This window comes from Humulus lupulus, chromosome 4 (assembly GCF_963169125.1).
Source record: "Humulus lupulus chromosome 4, drHumLupu1.1, whole genome shotgun sequence".
In the NCBI taxonomy this organism is placed as follows: domain Eukaryota; kingdom Viridiplantae; phylum Streptophyta; class Magnoliopsida; order Rosales; family Cannabaceae; genus Humulus; species Humulus lupulus.
This window is the reverse complement of record NC_084796.1, coordinates 75,870,183-75,891,723: the sequence shown is the minus strand read 5'-3', so window position 1 is coordinate 75,891,723 and position 21,541 is coordinate 75,870,183. Positions and strand designations below refer to the sequence as shown.

Sequence of the window (21,541 nt, the reverse complement as noted above, 5' to 3'; positions counted from 1 at the left end):
ATTGTTTTCACTCAAAAAGTGTAAAAGAAATGAAATAAAAATAAGAAAGAAATGTTTTTCTCTCTAACTATACTCTCCACACTTAATTCTACAATCTGATGTCCTTTTCCCTACATTTGATTCTTTATTTATAGTGAAAATATGACCCAAAATGTGTAAAATCATGTACAAAATAGTGGGGAAAATGGCTGAAAACTTGGAGCAAAGTGGGACAAGTGGGAGACAAGCTGCAGCAATGGGGAGACACATTGGACACGTGTCATGCGATGAGTGGCTTCGACAGGCATGGTGTTGGGGCGTGGGGGACAGTCGCTAGGCGAGTGGGACGCATGTTGCGTTGTGGTTGGCTCGGCAGGAGCAACAGGCTGGCAGGTGTTAGACGGGTGGGGGCGTCAGGCGGCTCGCGTCAGTAGCTCGGCTTGGCTCCGTGGCTCAGCTTGGACACGTGGGCACAGCTGAAAGCTTGGGCCTGGGCTCGACCTGAGCTTATTTGGGCCATTTCTTCTTCAAAAATGCCATTTTTCATGATTTCTTCAATTATAATTCTTTCTTTTTCTTTGTGTCAAAATATATTTTATTTCCTGAAAATTGAACACATATTAAATTAAAATTAATATTTTCAAATATAAATATATTACAATAAATTCATGAAAATATTAATTAAAACTTAATTAATTTTAAACTTTAAGACTAATAAAATGATATTTTGAGCACTAATCACAACCCCCAACTAGCTTATTGCTAGTCTCTAGCAATTCAAGCGAAATGATAAATGTCAACATGATAAATTTTAGGTAAAAAATTATAAAAGAACTTAAGTATTAACACAAAATGTTAGTAACAAGTCAACAAGAGTTATCAAAATTACTTCGAATATATCAAGAGTTGTGAGTGTGTGCACCAAACTTGAACTTTCTTACCGCAAACCATAGCACATAAAACCTTTGAAATTATGCCAAGTAAAAATCTCAATTCCATTTGTAATGGCCTGGCTAATTCTAGACCTCATACCATTAAAAACTACTAAACATAACTACTATTTTTGAATACATACATACATACATACATAAAATATTAGAACTTTATTAAAATCCAAAATACGGTTCGAAATACAAAATAAGGTATGGGTACCCATTTTTTAGTACATAAAACATAAACTTTACTCAATTGTTTAAATACTAAGTGCAGAAATACATAAAACATAAATAAAAAGGCTTTAAACAACATCCTCGATCTTCCCGCAGTCCATTCAATCCATCCATCCCCAATACACATACCAAGCTGCCACGAATCTCTCCCGCCTTTCAAGTTCATTTTCCTGCACCATATAAAATAAAAGGAATGAGGCCTAATGCCTAGCAAGGAAAATCTACTAAAAACATATATGATAAATCATAAGACTATATCATAAAACATATACTATAAAGCATATGACGTAAAAACGTATATCATAGAGGACTACAATATTAATTGCCATTAACTCATTACCGTACCATGTGATAAAACCATCTAGGTCCTCAGTCTACTAATCGAGGTAGGTTAGATCACAAAATAGTATATGATAACCCATCTAGGTCCTCTGTCTACTAATCGAGGTAGGGTAAATCATAACTCTAAACCACGATAAGGATAAAAACCTTGGGGGTTTTCTATCTAGCAACTATAAGCCCCAAGTGACTACAAAACATATTCATACATATAACATATCAAGATAACATATCATATCACATAAACATATCATAATACATGTATCTAACCTATTTTCCTTACCAAAAAACTGGGGATATTGGAGACAAGAATGGGATTGGAACACTCCTAGAACCAACAATAATAGTCATGAGTTTCTAAAGAAAAGGAGATGAAAAAGAGAACTAAACCATCAAAGTAGAAACTTTCCAAAACCTTAAGTTTTAAGAAACTTAAACACCTAACCAAAAAGCCATAACAATAAGTTAGGATCTGAAAGAAAATGGAAGGAAATAAAATAACTATGATGGATTAAACCTGAGGGTAAGAATACCTTGGATGATCTAGACTCCGATCTACACCTTGATACCGAAAAGTCACTCTATCTTACTTCCCAAGTGTTTAGAAAAGCTTAGATTGGAAAAGCTTTTATCCTAAAACCCAAGTGTTTTCTCTCTAGAGTAATCTTAGCAGCTTGGAGCCTCTGAAGAATGCTTGAATAATGAATGAAATTGATGAGTACTAGGTCCTATTTATAGAGTTCAAGGAGTGATACTAACCCCTTTTAAAATGAATAAATAAATGAATAATAATTGAAAATATTTGAACTTTCATTTCAACAGATGCCCATAACTCAGTCAAAAACGTTCAAGAGCAAGTCCAAGTGGTTGAGGGTTGTTTCTAATTTAAATCCACAACATTTCAAAAATGGCTTCAGGAGTCGATATATCACCTACCCTAGGTGAAATATCGCCCCTACCTATGCCTCGAGCTTCCGTGGTTTCGTTCGTGCAAAGTCGACGTGTTTTCCGTATCTCCTGTAGGCGACATATTGGCCCCTATAGCTGCGATATATCAACATACACTGATATTTTAAACATGTTTTTGCACACTTTCATCATGTTTGAAGTTTGTTTAAACAACTTTGAATGAGTAAAACGTGATCCTAACAACTGCTGGAAGGTTCTAGAGCTTCTAGATTCATCCATTATTAAATTATTCATCTAAAATCCTTAAATCCTTAAATAAACATGCTTGTGACAAGTGTCACGTTCTTATTAATTCTATCTAAACCTTAGGTTATAATAAATAATATTTCTAGGACCAGTTATATTAATCAAACCTTATGTTATAATTAATATTGTTAAACTATAGGTTAAACTTATAAAATCTATAATTGTTTCTATGAGTTTCCAACTAAATCCCAGCTTGAACCAATAACCACGAAAACTAAAATACTACAAGCTATTACTATACTACTACTATCTAGCTAAGTAAAATTCCGAGACACTACACCATTAAACTCTCATGTAATTGAAAATATTTAAAGTTAAGGGTTTCGCTCATGGAGTTGGAAATAAAGAAGTAAGCACTCATCAAATGGATATTTACTTATGACAAAATTTTAAATAATCATTGAAACGAAGATAGGAAATAAACTATTTGGACAATGACCATAAAGAGTACCACAAAACCAGTTTTTTTCAAGAATTCTATGTTAAATAGACAATCTTTACATTTATTCTAAGCGCCATAAAATAAAACATGAAATTAATAAACAAACATTTTTTTTGGACACAAGAGACAACATGATTGAAAATGATAGAACTATTGCTCTTGTGTCCTTCTTTTCTTTTCTTCTTCTTTTTTTTTTCTTTTTCTTCTCTTTGCTGTTTTTTTTTCATGAAGAACATAATAAAAAGGCTCTCTAATCAGATTTGTCTATAGAAAATATTACCCCTAAAATATCATCCATTCATACCACAATACCTTGTCCAAATAATTATAACAATTTCTAAGAATCAATAAAAATTTAAAAGTTATTTTCTCAAGTCTCACATCTCACACAAAATAATAAATTACTTAAACATGGAAAATTTCTAAGCAAATATGTGCTAACAACCATCTTACCACAATGTTTGGCATGTGCATGTAATGACCCACTACTCTAGACTTTTGGACCATTAACGAAACTATACATATAAATCCTTAATAAAACTTACATTTGCGAAAATACCATAACTTTATTGGAAACTTGTAGAAATAAGAGTTACTTTCATAAAATAAGTAGGATATGGGATCCCATTGTCTTTAAAACAAAACATAATTTAAAGTGAAAAGGAGTTACATAGAAAGTGCGGGAAAAATACATGTAAAACCATAAAAAAGGTAAAACAAGACTACATCCTCGAAAATCGAACTCTCGACTCCTTGACTCCATTCACCACCGATACACATTCTCCCAAGCATCCATGAATCTTACCGCCACTATAGCTATTTTCCTGCACATATAAACAAAAAGGAATGAGCCTAATGCCCAGCAAGGAAAATCTAACACATACTTCATATACATAAATTTCATAATAAACATAAAGACATAACATAACACTTATTACATACACATACTATAATGGCCATTATTACTTGGGGTCCCATAGACTAAACAAGTCATATGCCCATGAGATTAGTGGGGTCCTACTAGCTAAGTAGGTCATATGCCCATAATCTATTTGGGGTCTTGTTAGTCATATGGGTCATATGCCCAAGCCTACAAACATACATATCATAACACTTATCATAACATAAGAAACATAAGATAACATATAGAACATATAACATATGCATTTCTATCCTATTTTCCTTACCAAAGTTACCGGGATAAGAGGACAGCGTTGGGACTTTTGGAACACTCCTAAAACCATATATAACAGGGTGAGTAGATTGAAGAAAAAGTAATGAAAAGAATGGAAGGAATGGAATGACTAAACCTTTGAGAAACATACTTACTAAACCTTTTTGCTCAAGAACTTAGATTTCCTAACCAAAATAAAGATTAAGGTTAGAGGCTGAGTAGAAGACTATGAGAACTTAAAAGAACAAGTACAGAAATGAACTAGAGTTTTGGGTTACCTTGAAGACTTGTAAGACCAATCTACACCTCAAACCGAAATACTATAAAACCTTACTTTCCAAAGTGTTTGATAAGCTTATGATGATCAAGCTTATGATTCCCCAACCCAGGTGTTTACACTCTCACACTCACTTAGCACTTGCAGCCTCTGAACTTTAGAGAAAAAGATGAAAAATGGCTGGGTACTAGGTCCTATTTATAGAGTTTAGGAATGAAAGGATCTAAATTTTACTTGAATAAAAATAATAGCTTTTTAGGTGAAAATAATTTGAATAATCGTTCAGCAGAGGCTGAAGACTCGTTCAAAAAGGTGATGGACTTATCAAGAGGTTGAATGGCTGAAAGGAAAAAGAATTCAAAAACTTTTGAAATATACTGAAGGAGGCGATATATCGCCCCCTGTAGGCGATATATCGCCTGGGCCAGTATGCCCGAGGCTGTCGTGCATCGTCTCGTGTTTTCCGTATCTACGTGCTGCGATATATCGCCCCTATAGCTGCGATATATCGGCACACGCTGATTAATTAAACACGAAATTACACATTTTTAGCTAAGTTTGAATGGAGTAAACAGCCTTGACTAAGCCCTCAACGTATTCAAAGATGCTGACTGACCTTATAACATTCAAACTTTACCCCTTATTAAATTTAATCCTCAAAATACTTAATCCTTAATCACCCATTCATAACATGTGCTTAAAATCCTATTGGTTCTTATCTAAACCTTATAGTATAATAAATATTATCCTTAATATCAGTCACATTAATCAAACCTTAGGTTAAAATTAATATTCTTAAACTATAGGTTAAACTTAGAAAATCTATAAGTACTACTATGAGTGTCCAAATAATTCCCGGTCTGAACCAAAAATCCACAGTTACAAAGATAATACTATAAATACTATAATACTACTATCTAACTAGCTAAGTAAAGTTCTTGGACTCTACAGTGCATTAGGTAACTCTAGAGAAACTCTTAGTATTAAAGGTAATGACAAATTGACTCAAAAGTAACATTTTGTAAGAATAAATAAGTAATTTTTAAAAAATTTGACCGTGAAAATATTAATATGACAAAAATCAACATGAAGGTGCATGAATATGCTCGAAAATATTAATATGACAAAAATCAACATTAATGTGCATGAATATGCTCACCACCCCCAACCAAAATCTGGTAGTGTCCTCAATGTCTCAAAATATAACAAATGTAAAAGAGCAGGGAAAGAGAACACCTGGATAGCGGGCGTCGAGTGATAGAGCAAATATTGATTCTCTAAAACATGAAAAAATGAAAACACAAAATGATAAGAAATAAAATAAAATAAAAAGGGAAACAAAGAGAAAACAAACCTATGTACAAACAATTTGGAACACTACTCAAACTTGGTAAACCGGTTCGGGGAGAGTGACTTCTTCATGCTGGGTCACCCTCTCTATGTAGTGTTTCAATCGTTGGCCATTTACTTTGAATTCTCTCCCATCAGTTGGGTTTGTGACCTCAACAACACCATTGGGAAAGACAGTTTTTAGAACATATGGGCCAGTTATCAGCTTTCCAAGGTGGAGATGCAAACGAGAGTCATAAAGATGCACTCGTTGGTTTGGCTCAAATTCTTTTCTTAGGATCTTCTTGTCATGGGCCGCTTTCATTTTAGCCTTGTAGATCCTAGAGTTGTCATAAGCATCGTTCCTTAACTCCTCAATTTCTGACAACTGAAGCTTACAATTGAGTCCTGCCGCCTTGAGATAAAAATTTAGGCTTTTAATTGCCCAATAAGCTTTGTGTTCCAGCTCAATAGGAAGGTGGCAGGCTTTACCATAGACTAGCCTATAAGGAGACATACCAAGTTGAGTTTTGTAAGCAGTGCGGTATGCCTAGAGAGCATCGAGAAATCGTGAGGACCAATCTTTGCGGTCAGGATTAACCGTCTTTTCTAAGATTTTCTTAATGTCTCGGATGGCTAACTCAGCTTAGCCATTTTTCTGTGGGTGATAAGGCAATGCAACCTTATGAATTACACCATACTTTTGCATTAAGGTCTCGAAAGAATAGTTTCAAACATGGGTGCCTTGATCACTTATGATAGCTCGTGGTGTGCCAAACCTAGATAACACATTTTCCTTTAAGAATTTCACAATAGTTGTGTTATCATTATTTTGACAAGGCACAACTTCCACCCATTTTGAGACATAGGCTATGGCAAGGAGAATGTAAAGGTAGTAAGAAGAAGGTGGAAATGGTCCCATAAAATCTATCCCCCAAAAATCGAATATTTCTATTACAAGAATTGGGTTTAATGGCATCATATGTTGCCGGGACAGAGCACCTGATTTTTGACACCTTTCACATGTACGACAGAAATTGTTAGTGTCTTTGAGCAAGGTGGGCCAACAAAGACCACACTGTAAGAATTTTGCAGCAGTCTTTTTCAAAGAAAAATGACCACCACAAGCTTCATTATGACAAAATTTCAGGACACTAAAAATTTCATCATCTAGAATGCAACGTCTCATAATTTGGTGGGGGCGGTACTTGAAAAGATATGGATCGTCCCAATAGAAGTTATGAACCTCGACCAAAAATTTACGTTTATCTTGTGCACTCCATGCAGTTGGAAGTTCGCCAGTCACTAAGTAATTAATGATATGGGCGTACAATGGCAACTTAGTGACTACAAAGAGATGTTCATCAGGGAAGTCATCTTGAATGGCTGGGCCATCAGCCAAATCAGAAAATTCAAGACGAGAAAAGTGGTCGGCTACCATGTTTTCAACTCCTTTCTTGTCCTTTATGGTTAGATCAAAATCCTATAACTGAAGGATCCACCTAATTAAACGCACCTTAGCATCCTTTTTGGAAATGAGGTATTTTAAGGCGGAATGGTCGGTAAAGACTGTGATAGGTGAACCAATCAGGTAGGAACGAAACTTGTCAAGTGCGAATACTACAGTAAGTAACTCTTTTTCAGTAGTGGAGTAGTTCATCTGAGCATTGTTAAGAGTTCTACTTGCGTAATAGACAACGAAGGGCTTCCCTTCCCTTCTTTGACCTAAGACGACCCCTATAACATAATTGCTAGCATCACACATGACTTCGAATGGTGAGTTCCAATCTGGTGGCTGAATGATAGGGGCAGAAGTGAGTTTTGCAACGAGCGTTTGGAAAGATTCCTCACACCCAGGTGTCCAACTGAACACGACATCTTTTCCTAGGAGGTTTGACAAAGGGCGAGAAATTGTCGAGAAATTTTGTATGAACCTCCTATAGAATCCTGCATGCCCAAGAAAAGATCGAATGTCTTTAATAGTCTTGAGGGTGGGAAGCTTTGGTATGAGTTCAATCTTTGATTGATCAACCTCAATTCATTGTTCTGACAAGACATGCCTGATGGCACCATGAAATGACACTTTTCCTAGTTGAGTACCAAGCCTTTCTCTTTGCAACATTTAAGCATAGACTCTAAATTGAGAAGGCTTGATTCAAAGTAATCTCCAAAGAATGTCAAATCATCCATGAATACTTCCATACATATCTCGATCATATCACTAAATATGCTCATCATGCACCGCTAAAAGTGGCTGGAGCATTGCACAGGCCAAATGGCATACGCCGGAAGGCAAAAGTACCAAAAGGACAAGTGAATGTGGTCTTATCCTGATCTTCTAAGGCAATCTCAATTTTGTAATACCTTGAATAACCATCGAGAAAAGTATAGAAAGGATGACTCGCCACACGTTCCAATATTTGATTGATGAATGGAAGTGGAAAATGGTCTTTGCGGGTGGCTGCATTTAATTTTCTATAATCAAAGCACATGCATCACCCAATTGTGACCTTGGTAGGCACAAGTTCCCCTTTTTCATTTTGTACCACTGTTACTCTTGATTTCTTGGGAACAACTTGAGTTGGGCTAACCCATTTACTGTCAGCAATAGGATAGATTATTCTAGAATCAAGAAGTTTCAAGACTTTAATCTTAACTACTTCCTTCATTGTTGGGTTTAATCTTCTTTGAGGATCACGACGTGGTACAAGCTCGTCTTCCAATTGAATGTGATGGGAGTAAATTAGAGGACTAATACCTTTGATGTCAGCTATCATCCATCCTAATGCACCTCTTTGTTCTTGCAACACATTGATGAGTTGGTGCTCTTGTGTGGCATTGACCTTGGAAGATATTATGACAGGAAAATTATTGTCAGCTCCCAGGAAAACATGCTTAAGACCCTCGGGAAGTTGGGCCAACTTTGGTTGAGGAACTTTGTCAATGGAGGGTTTTGGCGTTTCTCAATCTTGAGAGAGTTCCTCAAAGATTGGATTCCAAAACATGGTTCTTCTAGCTTGTGAGTGTTTGAAGATTTCAGGGTTAATTTTAGACTCATTGGGCTCATAACTTTATGAAATTTGGAAGAGGTGATTAAAATGATTAGACATGTATTTTGATTCGAACTCTTCTGAAATAAGTGTATCGATAAGATATGATTGGAAACACTCATCGTTTTCAGGTGGTTGTTTTCCAATGTGGAAAAGATTCACCTCTAGGGTCATGTTCCCGAAAGAGATTTTCATGAGACCATTCCTACAGTTAATGAGTGCATTTGCTATTGTGAAGGAAGGTCTACCGAGAATGATGAGAATTTTGGACTCTATACTCACTTCAGATTGAGTGTCCAAGGTGAGAAAATCAACAAGGTAATAGAATTTTTCAATTCCAATAAGAACTTCTTCTACTATTCCCTGAGGTTTCTTGATTGATCGATCGGCCAGTTGTAGCACCACAAATGTGGGCTTGAGTTCTCCTAGACCTAATTACAAGTATATTGAAATATGTCATGAGATTTACACTTGTTCCTAAGTCTAGAAGGGCTTGACCAAATTCTTGTTCCCTAATTTGGCATGAGATGGTGGGACAACCAGGATCTTTGTACTTAGGCGGTGTATTGCAGTCAATTACCATGCTAGCTTGTTCTGCCAAGAATGCAATTTTCTTGAAACATGGTGCTTTCTTTTAACAGTGCACAAATCCTTGATAACCTTGGCATAAGCTGACACTTGTTTGATCACGTGCAACAATGGCAAGCTGATTTTCACTTGTGTTAAAAGGTCTAGGATATCACCATGATTTTCCAGTACCTTTCCAATGGATTTCAAATCTTGAGGAAAGGGTGCCTTTACTGGAATGCTTATTGGCTCATCATTATCTGGAGCGGGCATTAACGTACTCGTTGTCTTAGTTAACGGTGAAACCGTACTTTGACCACTTCGAGTAGAGATGTCATTAACCTCTTTGAAATTTGTATCTGTAGAGGAGGAGGTTTGTGCCATGTGATGCCCTTTTTGGTGGATTAGAGGTTGAGCAGGAAGTCAACCATGCTCTTGAATTGCCAAAGTAGTGTTTAGCTTTGTCATTTGGATTTTTATGTCTTTCATTTCCTCTACCATTTGTGTGAAACAAGATTTTAGCTCTTCAGTTGAGGCTATTTGTTTTTGCGCATGCCTTTGTAAAGTATTCTCAAGAGATTACTTGACTGAATGTTATTTTGAGGGCAATGTATGCTTTTGGTGGTTATTGTTGCTTAGGTCTTCGTTGGCTCCCAAATGCTTGGTTTGAATCCTTCCACCTGAAATTTGGATGGTTGCGCCAACCGGGATTGTAAGTGTTTGAGAAAAGGTTATAAGGCTTCTTGTAATCCCATAAAGCATTGCATTGTTCCTCATTTCCTCCTCTTAACTTACTAAGAGCTAGGCACTCTTGTGGTTGATGTTTCGTCCCTCCAGAGATGAAGCATGGATCTCGTATCTCTACCTTTGCGGCCATGTGGATTGATTTACCTTCTTGAGTTTTGAAAGCCTTGAATTGTTGTCTCAATGATTCAATTTGGCTATTGACGTTGTCATCTTCCCTCAATCGGTAGATTTCGGTTGATTGTGGCTTGTCCATAAGACTCGGTCCATTCCATGTGTAGGAATTTTTAGCGAGATTGTCAAGGTACTCGAAAGCTTCATTGAGATCTTTTTGAAGGAATTCTCCATTGCACATCATTTGTACGAATTGTCTTTGTCCGGTTATGAGACCGTCATAGAAATAGCTGATCAAACGCCAACTTTCATATCCATGATGTGGGCATTGATTTATCAAATCTCTAAACCTCTCCCAAACCTGATGGAAAGTTTCATGGTCTTTCTGGATGAAGGTAGAGATTTTCCTCTTAAGGCTGCTAGTCTTATGGGGCGGAAAATATTTGGCGAAGAATGCTTTTGTCATTTCGTCCCATGTTCTGATAGATCTAGGCCTTAAGGAATACAACAAGCTTTTTGCTTTTCCTTTGAGAGAGAAAGGAAAAAATTTTAATCTCACAATGTTGTTGACATCAGCTCGGTTGTTGAATGTAGCCACCACCTCTTCGAATTCTCGTATATGAACATACAGACTCTCATTTTCCAATCAATGGAAAGTTGGTAAGACATTAATCATGCCGAGTTTGAAATCAAAATTTGGCATATTTTTGGGATACATTATGCATGAAGGTGTGGTTGTACGCATAGGATGTAAATAATCCTATAGCGTTCTTGGTTGGACTTCATCTTGATGAGCCATCGTGGGTGGTTCAAGAAGTCTCGGTGAATCGGGTGAATTTGAATGAATGGAAGAAAACGACAAACTAGGAGAGTTTTCTAAAGCTTCTACTTGTTGTCTCATGAATCTCCCTTGCGCGTCTCTATTTCGTGGCATAATTTTTTTTTTCTGTTGTAAGTATTATAAGCGTAAGTGTGTAATAGTGTAATAAGTATACACCAAAAATGTTCCCAGGCCAATTGGGAAGGTTGCCAAGGTATCACTTTAGGCCCAAGAGCTTTTCTAGTACTCCCCGAGGTTCTTAGAAAATGTTGGAGGGTAACGCTAACACATACCTTATTTAAGAAGCAATTTTTCTAAGACAGAACAAGTTTTGTGTTTATTGATTTCCAAAATTACACAAATGTTCTCAATACTTTGTTTTTTATGCTTTAAAATTTTATGATTCAAAAGTTTATGCCCTTTTTTTTTTCATGAAAAACCTAAATCTAGAAAATAAAATTCTAAACCTAAAAGTAAAATAAATAAAATAAAATAATAACAAAAAAAAAAAATGAATGAATGAATAAAAAAAACTAAAAATAAAAATTACTAAGGAACAAAAAATTAAAAGAGAAATTAAAACAATTTTACTACTTTTTTTTTAATAAAATAAAAAAAATTAGTTTACTATGCAAACCTTTAATTGTAGAATTACCTCCCCGGCAACGACGCTAAAAATTGATATCGCCGAATAAACTCCTAAGCGGTCGCTATAGTAATCGGGCTTGTCGTATCCACAGAGAGGTAAAATACTAGTAGAAAGAAAGACTTGTAAATTAGAAATAATAAACCTTTAAATAATGTAACTTTGAAAAACAACATTTTTTAAACACTAAATAAACAAAATTGAGGAATTAGAATCAGAAAGAAAATATGGAAGGCACATGTTTTATTCATGCAAACATATATATATTTTAATGAAATTGATTCATTCTACTCAACTATAATTCTACACCATTAGAGGAATGTAGGTGGTAGTGGTGCTGTGCTTAGTATTTGTACTATCTCGTACCTCCACTACTTGTCTAATACAGATGCCAGAGTCACTCCTCTGCCATCCTCAGGGTCGTACTTCCCGTACCCGTATACGTACCTTGTACACGATGGTTGTTCTCATATTTTCGAGATACACCTTTTCTCCAAGCTTCCTTACATTCTAATAAATGTTGGAGAACACGTGGGTTCTTCATTAACATAGAATGGGTATCCTTTATGAAACCTCCACAATGAGGCCTCATGGCATAGGGTTTTGGTTAACCGAGCGTCGCATAGCGAGGCCCTCCATCGTGTTTGATTTTCACCTCGGCATCTTGGCATGCAGCACCTCACATAGAAAGGCTCCTCTCATCACGCATGCCTTTGACATGTATTAGGCATTGCATAGTGAGATCGTCCCTCACGATTGATGTGGACCTTGACATCTTAGCAACTAGGCATGTTGCGCCTCATATAGCGAGGCGCCTCTCATCATGCAGGCCTTGTGCCTTTGACATGTATTACGAGGTTGGATGTCTTCTTCCCAGGGGGTTCGTGAGGCAAATAAGGCACATGGCCTTGCCTACATCTAACATAATGAGGCTGCAAGCCCGCGAGACACGCTTAGAGCATAGGGTAGCGAGTGTCTCACCTAGCAAGGGCAGGGTTGCATTAGGCGCCCTTAATGAACATCTCACCTCGTGCATGGAGGAGGCCTAGTGAGGCCCTTGTTCCTTCATGCGACATGTGGGCGTAGGAACGTACGCTGCATCTAGGCGTGTTGTGCCTCACATAACGAGACCATCATGCCTTCAAGACATCGGCGTTCGTGGAGGAGGTCTAGTGAGGCTCTTAGATCCTCGGTGGAATAGGCCCGAGTGCCTTGCATCTCAATGCGATGTCAGTAAACTTCCTTGGCGCGCACTTGCGTGACCCTTCAGCGTACACGCAGGCCTCGCATAGTGAGACCCTTGATGCTACCACGATCTCGCAAGGCGCATGTATGCGCAAGGGTGAATGCCTTGGGGATGAGATATGCAAGAGGATGGCCTTGCATGGAGGTGAAGACTTGTGTGAAACATGCTCTCACGTGACCATCCAGGAGTTTTGGACATGAGTTGTGGTCTTTACTTGGTGTGGAATTTTGGCATCCACAGTTGCCCTCTAGTCTATGAGAGGGCCTTTAGGTGTTCTTGTAGACTATTTTGTGCCATATTTATGACATGCAAGGTATAAGTGTGTTTCTTTGTTCATGAAAAATAGAAAAACATACTTCATAAGTGGTGATCCTCATGACTCGTTTGAAGTTTAATTAATGTGAATCATTCCTTTGTACAGATCCCACATGTGTCATTGGTGTACAAAATAGTGGCCCATACGAAGGAGCTTGAGGCACACTATCTAAGGGGCCCAAGAAGTATCGTCTAGACAAGTTGAGCCCTTGTGTGGTGCTCCTAAGATGTTTCCCTGGGTGGTTTGCTCGTATCCATCACTTGTCATATTTCAGAGTGAAGAGTGCTACTCTATCTTGTGGTTTTTTCATTTGTTGGCTTCTTCTGCACTATCAGAGCAACATGTCAACTCGACCGTGAAGTCTACCAGGTATTGCTCGTTGAAGAAACACACTTGGTGTCTTGCTTGTGCTTCATGCTTATTGGATAAGCGTTTGAGCTCCTCTTATGTATGCACGTTGGTTTATTTTAAGGATGTGTTGATCCTTTGGGTATCACCCATCCTTTTTTTTTATATTCGTCATGTGCGTGCTTTTGACTTTTTATTTTGGATCGAGAAGCATCATTCTCGTTATTATGCATAGTACTATTTTTGCAAGCGTCTTCTTCAAGACCCTTTTTGCAAGTGTCTTCTTTGAGACCCTTTTTGCAAGCGTGTTCTTATTATGAAGACCCTTTTTGGTCCTTGATGTGATCACCCCTTGGCTTGCAACCTCTATAGGGAGATGGTACTTGTGAAGTCTCACAAGCACCTATTTTCAAGGCCCTTTTATTAATTGCGATGGAGTTATTTGCAAAGACCTCCTTTAGGTCCCTTTTTCCCTGGATTAGGCAACTTGATCGATCTAGACATAGGGTTCTCTTTGGGCTCCCCTTTTGTCTTCTACGACCCGGTCCCTTTGTAGGGTGGGTGTGTTTGTGAGGAAGTCACTTTTGAGGGGCCTTTTGACTTTCTTAGCCTCTATAAGGGTAGTCAGTCCTTATAAATTCAAATGGTATCTTATAAGGTTCACCGCTCATGTATATATCTATATACATATGTATATTATAAGTATTATATATATAGATATATATATATCACGAGGCTAGGCACCTGTTTTGTACATGGCCAGACACCTATTGAGGCTTTCTAGGCTAGGCACCTACTTCGTACATGGCTAGGTGCCTGTTGAAGCTCATGATTCTAGGCACCTATTCTGCACAAGGCCAGATGCCTAGTGAGGTTGGGTATAATACCTCCAAAGTGGTTGATGGGATCCATCTTGCCAAGCACTTTGTTTTTCATTCCTTCATGTACACTTTGACAATTTCAATTGACAATGGTAGTATGTGAGTCACATAAGTGTCCTTGGAGATGAGAGATGTAATATATAAGATAGGTGCTTGAAATTAGTGATAGTAGGCAATGTGCAAGGGTAGAATCAATGTCATTGCCATGTTACATCCTAGGGTCATCTAGGTGACCTCTTTGGACCCTACAAAGATAAATTACATCTACTAAATAACTCAAATAAAGAAAAACTACTACTACTTTATGGAGGCTAGTTGAGGTAACTTCTTTGGTTCGCAAGCAACAAAAATAAAGGGAATCTTATCGGAGGCTATCCTAGACAAATTTCGCTATCTTCTTCTTGAATTCTTCTTGTAGACCTTTTCCAATCTTCAACTTGATCAGCGAATTCTCTACCATAATCATCTCTTCTACGTGGAGTCTCCAGACATATTGGTAGAATGGGGATTGGAGGGAGGTTTGCTTCCTCCAGCATGCAAGTTCTCATAGCCCTCTTCCACACGTGTATACTTTCATGCTCTTTCTAAAAAGTCATATAAGTCTGTAACCTCTCTTTTAGCATGTTATCCCATAACTTGCCCCTGGATGAACTCCAGTTGAGATAGTCATCTTGAGCTCATCTTTAGTTGAATTTCCCACCTTAGTTGTTTTCATATTGAATCTATGGATATAGCTCTTCAAACATTCACTTTTTCCTTGTTTTATGTTAGCGAGGTTGGTACTCGACATAACGTAATCATGGACCGAGTGGTGCAACTGAAGATTTTCTCCAGAGAACTTTTGCCATGACCTGATAGTTCTTGGCCTTAACCTCTAGAACCATTTGTACGCAACTCCTTTGAGTGTAACAACGAAACAATTGCACCTTGCCCTACTATTGGATCCACTTAACTGTTGGAAAAACAATCAGAGTGCACAACGAAAATGGCGTGGTGGGCCCAGTTTTTAAAAACACAAAAATTTTCCATCTCTCATATAAACAGTTTATATGTTCAAGAAAATATCCAGATAGGAAACATTAATATGCAATATCATTAATCATGCAACATATATATAATTATACACATACTTATATATATATATGCACATGTATACAAAATATTCAAGAACAGAAACATTTACCTCTTGAAGCCTATCAAGTGTCCTTGAGTTTTTTTAGTATATATAACGATTTTCCTATCCAACACATTGAGTTCTCAAACCACGATCTTCAGGAGTGTTCTTTACACCTCAAGATATGTGTAGGCACATAGAGAACAAGGGCTTGTAATTTAAAAATCACAAGTATATCTCAACACATGAGAACTTGGATTGTGGCTCGAGAAATGTTAGAAAGAAAAAAGAATATGACAGTTTCTTGTCTGACAAATTTTGAAACTTTTTCTGAATCTTTACTTCCTTGTTTTCTTTTTTATTACATAATATATATGTAGAGATTATATATTACCTTATTATTATTCATAATAATAGTAATATAATAATAATAATATCACAATGATGATAGGAATTGATTTAAGTAATATCTAACTTACCAAATTTGAAAATATATATTTTCAAATTATTAATTAATTAAACAAATAAAATAAAAAACAATACTGATACTTTATCTACACTCTCTTACATGCATGGCACAATCCCTGGACTGTGTCATGCGTGTAGCAATATTCTTTTTTCAGGGATATTGCATTTTTTTATTTATTTAATTAAAATCAATCATTCCCACAAAATATGATATCGTCTTTTTAACGAAAATATCACAACTATATTTCAAAATTCAAAATTGATGATCATCATTATCATCATCTTTTTAAAATTTAATAAATCAAAAAATGATTTTGACTTACCAATTTTATTTTCTACCACTCAAATAAAATAATTAATTTCAAAAATTTATTTATTTATTTATATATATTTTGAATTTCTATATTTAAATAAATAAATATATTTTAGAAACTTTAATAATTAATTCCAAATTAATTATTCAACCTCAATTATCATATAATTGTATATTTGTCTCGAAGAATAAAATTCTTCTCAAATTTCCAAATTACAGTTTTACTCTTGTATCAACTCTTACCTTAATATAGTGTTGATAGAGCCACCCTGGGGACTTATGGTCCTATAATATCAAGCTCCAATTAATATTAGATTATTAATCAAAGCTTTTTGATTAAATAATCATATTTATTAATCTCTTGATTACTACACTATAAATATGAGATTGAACTCTTGATAATTATAGATATATATTTACAAAGTACTTTATTAAAGAATAACATGTTCATTGATATAATCATTACATACAATGTTAGTCTTCTATTAATGGTTCATAATTAAAAGGGAATAAAATTACCGTTTTACTCTTTTAACTATATCTTGTTCCTAGTGTGCCATTGACTTTACTAGTAAAGGTAGTGTCACAACAAGTTTGCGACGTGAGTACTCATAACTTTTTCAGTTTCAAAAGTCAACCCAATAGGGAACCATTATTCAATCTATAAGAAGGTATAGATTCCATATGTGTTAAACTATGTCTCCAGCCATATATATATCATTGAGTCCCCAAAACAATTGTTCTTAGCCTGATCATTCTAACAAACCTTAATGCGTGAATCAAAGGATTAGATGACATATATACATGTTCATAGTAATCTCAGGATTCATATATTCGTGTATATGATTATCATTTGATGTGTTTGATTAATACTATGAAATGGTGTTTAAACAAGTATTAACAAATCACATCTGGTCCAAATCTATAATCACTATATATAAAGTACCTTCACTAAAGTGTCCTACTAAACTAGTGACTCTAATCTAGGTCACTTGTATTCATAATACTAGCGAATCGTACTAGCAGTAATTAATCTAAAGATTCCATAACTTTATTTTACTACGAGCTGTTTTAAGTTTATTATCTTAATCTCGATCCTCTCATACAAATATAAGATTAAGATCACATAGATAAACTTTGGAATTTTCTGATATTTACTTAATATTATCAACATAATATCAGACATAGTCTATATATAATAATTCAATTCAATTATTTATTCCATTTAAATACTACAATTGCTTTAAGGACATTATTCCCAACAATCTCCCACTAGCCCTATAGCAAATTGAGACATCTCTCTCAATGTGTCAATCACATTATCTTGAACGAATTTGTCTAATAAAGTCATTGTAAACAGTTTTGCAAGAAACTGTTTTGAAGCTATCTTCAAGATCATTACATCAATCATGTAAAATTATCTTGAATTAAATGATACTTCATTTCACGTGCTTTACCCTCGCATGATTTCTAGTTCTTCTAGAATAGTTATATCTCCATTACTTTTGCAATGAGATACTAGTAGTTTATTCAAGTCTGAAAACTTTTTCTAGAATGGCAAAGAACTCAACTAAATCAAATAACCTATTTATCTGCTCGTAGCTGTTACATTTTGGCATCTATGGTGAAACATACAATTTTGAAATGTCCAATACATTTCCAGATTAATGTGTTTCCTCCACACTTATGGAAACTGATTCTGATAGCGATCTTGGAAGATTTCTATCTGGTTTAAAATCAGTTCATCCTTTGGGATTTTAGGTTAGTGCCTAAATACACACACACATATAATCTCCATTATATTCAAGATACTAAAAAATTAAGTCATTATAATTATTCAATGATGCAATCCATGATTGAATTGACAACTGCTGACTATTCCCACCATTTAACAAATGTTAATTCGAAGACATAACATTTGATACATTAAACAGCCCATCATTGAGTTGTAGGAATACTGTATCATGTCTTTTTCTAGTAAAATAATAAATTGACATTATTATTTAGATAATACATCTTCCTGACCGGGAAGGAAAAAAGCCTTTCTTGGAATTTTGTAAACTAAAGTATTTAAGCATCTTCTATATAAGTGGCTTGAGACAGTGCCAAAATATTGTTCTTTCAATATCTATAGACTGGAATGTATCAAACATTCTTCACTTTTCCAAATCTAATATATAGAAATGTTTAGCTAACCATTTCTTTTATATTGATAATTTCTCTACATCATTCCTGATGATCAGAATGTTATCAATATTGAGAATAAGAATCACAACTGAATCTTTCTGGTCGAGATCTTCAAACAGTTTTATCATGTCAGCCATTCATTAAAGACTACTTAGACATCCATTTAAATTAATCTCATAATATATGCATAAAGTAATAGATAAAAGTACGTAAACAGATTTAAGCTTGATTTCGCCAGAGAACTTTTGCCATGACCTGATAGTTCTTGGCCTTAACCTCTAGAACCACTTGTACGCAACTCCTTTGAGTGTAACAACGAAACAATTGCACCTTGCCCTGCTATTGGATCCACTTAACTGTTGGAAAAACAATCAGAGTACACAATGAAAATGGCGTGGTGAGCCTAGTTTTTAATAACACAAAATTTTTGTATCTCTCATATAAACAGTTTATATGTTCAAGAAAACATGCAGACATGAAACATTAATATGCAATATCATTAATCATGCAACATATATATAATTATACACATACTTATATATATATATGCACATGTATACAAAATATTCAAGAACAAAAACATTTACCTCTTGAAGCCTATCAAGTGTCCTTGAGTCTTTTCGTATATATAACGATCTTCCTATCCAATCCTTTGAGTACTCAAACCATGATCTTCCGGAGTGTTCTATACACCTCAAGATGTGTGTGGGTATGTAGAGAACAATGACTTGTAATTTAGAAATCACAAATATACCTCAACACATGAGAACCTGGATTATGGCTTGAGAAAGGTTAGAAAGAAAAAAGAAGATGACAATTTCTTGTCTGATAAATTCTAAAACTTTTTCTGAATCCTTACTTGTTTTCTTTTTTATTACATAACATATATGTGAGATTATATATTACCTTATTATTCCTCCTAACAATAGCAATATAATAATATAATAATGATTATAGTAATTGATTTAGGTAATATCTAACTTACCAAATTTGAAAAAATCTATTTTCAAATTATTAATTAATTAAATAAATAAAATAAAAACAATATTGATACTTTATATGCACTGTCTTACACACATGGCACAATCCCTAGACTGTGTCATGCATGTAGCGGTATTCCCTTTTCAGGGATATTGCATTTTTCTTTTATTAATTTATTTAATTAAAATTAATCCTTCCGAGAAAATATGGTATCATCTTTTTAAGGAAAATATCACAACTATATTTCAAAATTTAAATTTTAAATTTTAAATTCAAAATTCAAAATTGATGATCATCATTATCATCATCTTCTTAAAATTCAATAAATCAAAATACTATTTTGACTTACTAATTTTATTTTCCCCCACTCAAATAAAATAATTAATTTCCAAAATTAATTAATTTATTTATATATATTTCGAATTTCTATATTTAAAAAAATAAATATATTTTCAAAAATTTAATAATTAATTCCAAATTAATTATTCAACCTCAATTATCATATAATTGTATATTTGACTCGAAGAATAAAATTCTTCTCAAATTTCTAAATTACAGTTTTACCCTTGTATCAACTCTTGCCTTGATATATTGTTGATAGAGCCACCCTGGGGACTTATGAACCTATAATATCAACCTCCAATAAATATGAGAATGAACTCTTGATAATTATAAACATATATTTACAAAGTAATTTATTAAAGAATAACGTGCCAAGTAATATAATCATTACATACAACGTTAGTCCTCTATTAATGGTTCATAATTAAAAGGGAATAAAATTACCGTTTTATCCTTTTAACTATATTTTGTTCCTAGTGTACCATTGACTTTACTAGTGAAGGTTGTGTCACAACAAGTTTGCGACATGAGCGCTCATAACCTTTTCAGTTTCGAAAGTCAACCCAATAGGGAACCATTATTCAATCTATAAGAGGGTATACATTCCATATCTGTTAAATTATGCCCGCAGCCATATATATCATTGAGTCCCCAAGACAATTGTTCTTAACCTGATCATTCTGACAAACCTTAACGCATGAATCAAAGGATCAGATGACATATATAGGAGTTCACAGTAACCTCAGGATTAAGATAATCGTGTATATGATCATCATTTGATATGTTTGATTAATACTATGAAACAGTGTTTAAACAAGTTTTAACAAATCACACCTGGTCCAGTTCTACATACTCTCAGCATGCAAAGTACCTCCACTAAAGTGTCCTACTACACTAGTGACCCGGATCTAGGTCACTTGTATTCATAATACTAGCAAACTGTACTAGCAATAGTTAATCTAAAGATTCCATAACTTTATTTTACTACGAACTGTTTCAAGTTTATTATCTTAATCTCGATCCTCTCATACCAATATGAGATTACGATCACATAGACAAACTTTGGAATTTTCTGATATTTACTTAATATTATCAACATAATATCGGACATAGTCTATATGTGTATAATAATTCAGTTCAATTTTTTATTTCATTTAAAACATTTGTCAACTATAATTTCTTTAAGGGCATTATTCCCAACAATCTCCCACTTTCCCTAAAGAAAATTGAGGCATCTCTTTCAATGTGTCAATCACATTATCGTGAATGAATTTGTCTAACATGGGTACATTGTCAGTGTGGTGCATAGGTAGTAGTGGTGCAGAAAGTCATGGTGCCCCTCGACATTTTGGCATCTTCGCATGCAACGCCTCACATAACAAGGTGCCTCTCATCAAGCGTGCCTTTTACATGTATTAGGCCACGTATAGCGAGGCCGTCCCTAGCGATTGATGTGCACCCCGACATCTCAACATCTAGG

At 35.1% G+C, this 21,541-nt stretch overlaps 1 non-coding gene across 1 annotated transcript; it reads left to right on the top strand.

Annotated features, from left to right (window-relative positions):
• The first annotated feature begins 10,710 nt into the window (after positions 1-10,710).
• On the top strand, positions 10,711-10,817 carry LOC133833384 (small nucleolar RNA R71). Its single transcript, XR_009892765.1, has one exon. It is a non-coding gene; the product is annotated as a small nucleolar RNA R71 (small nucleolar RNA).
• Positions 10,818-21,541: the final 10,724 nt, after the last annotated feature.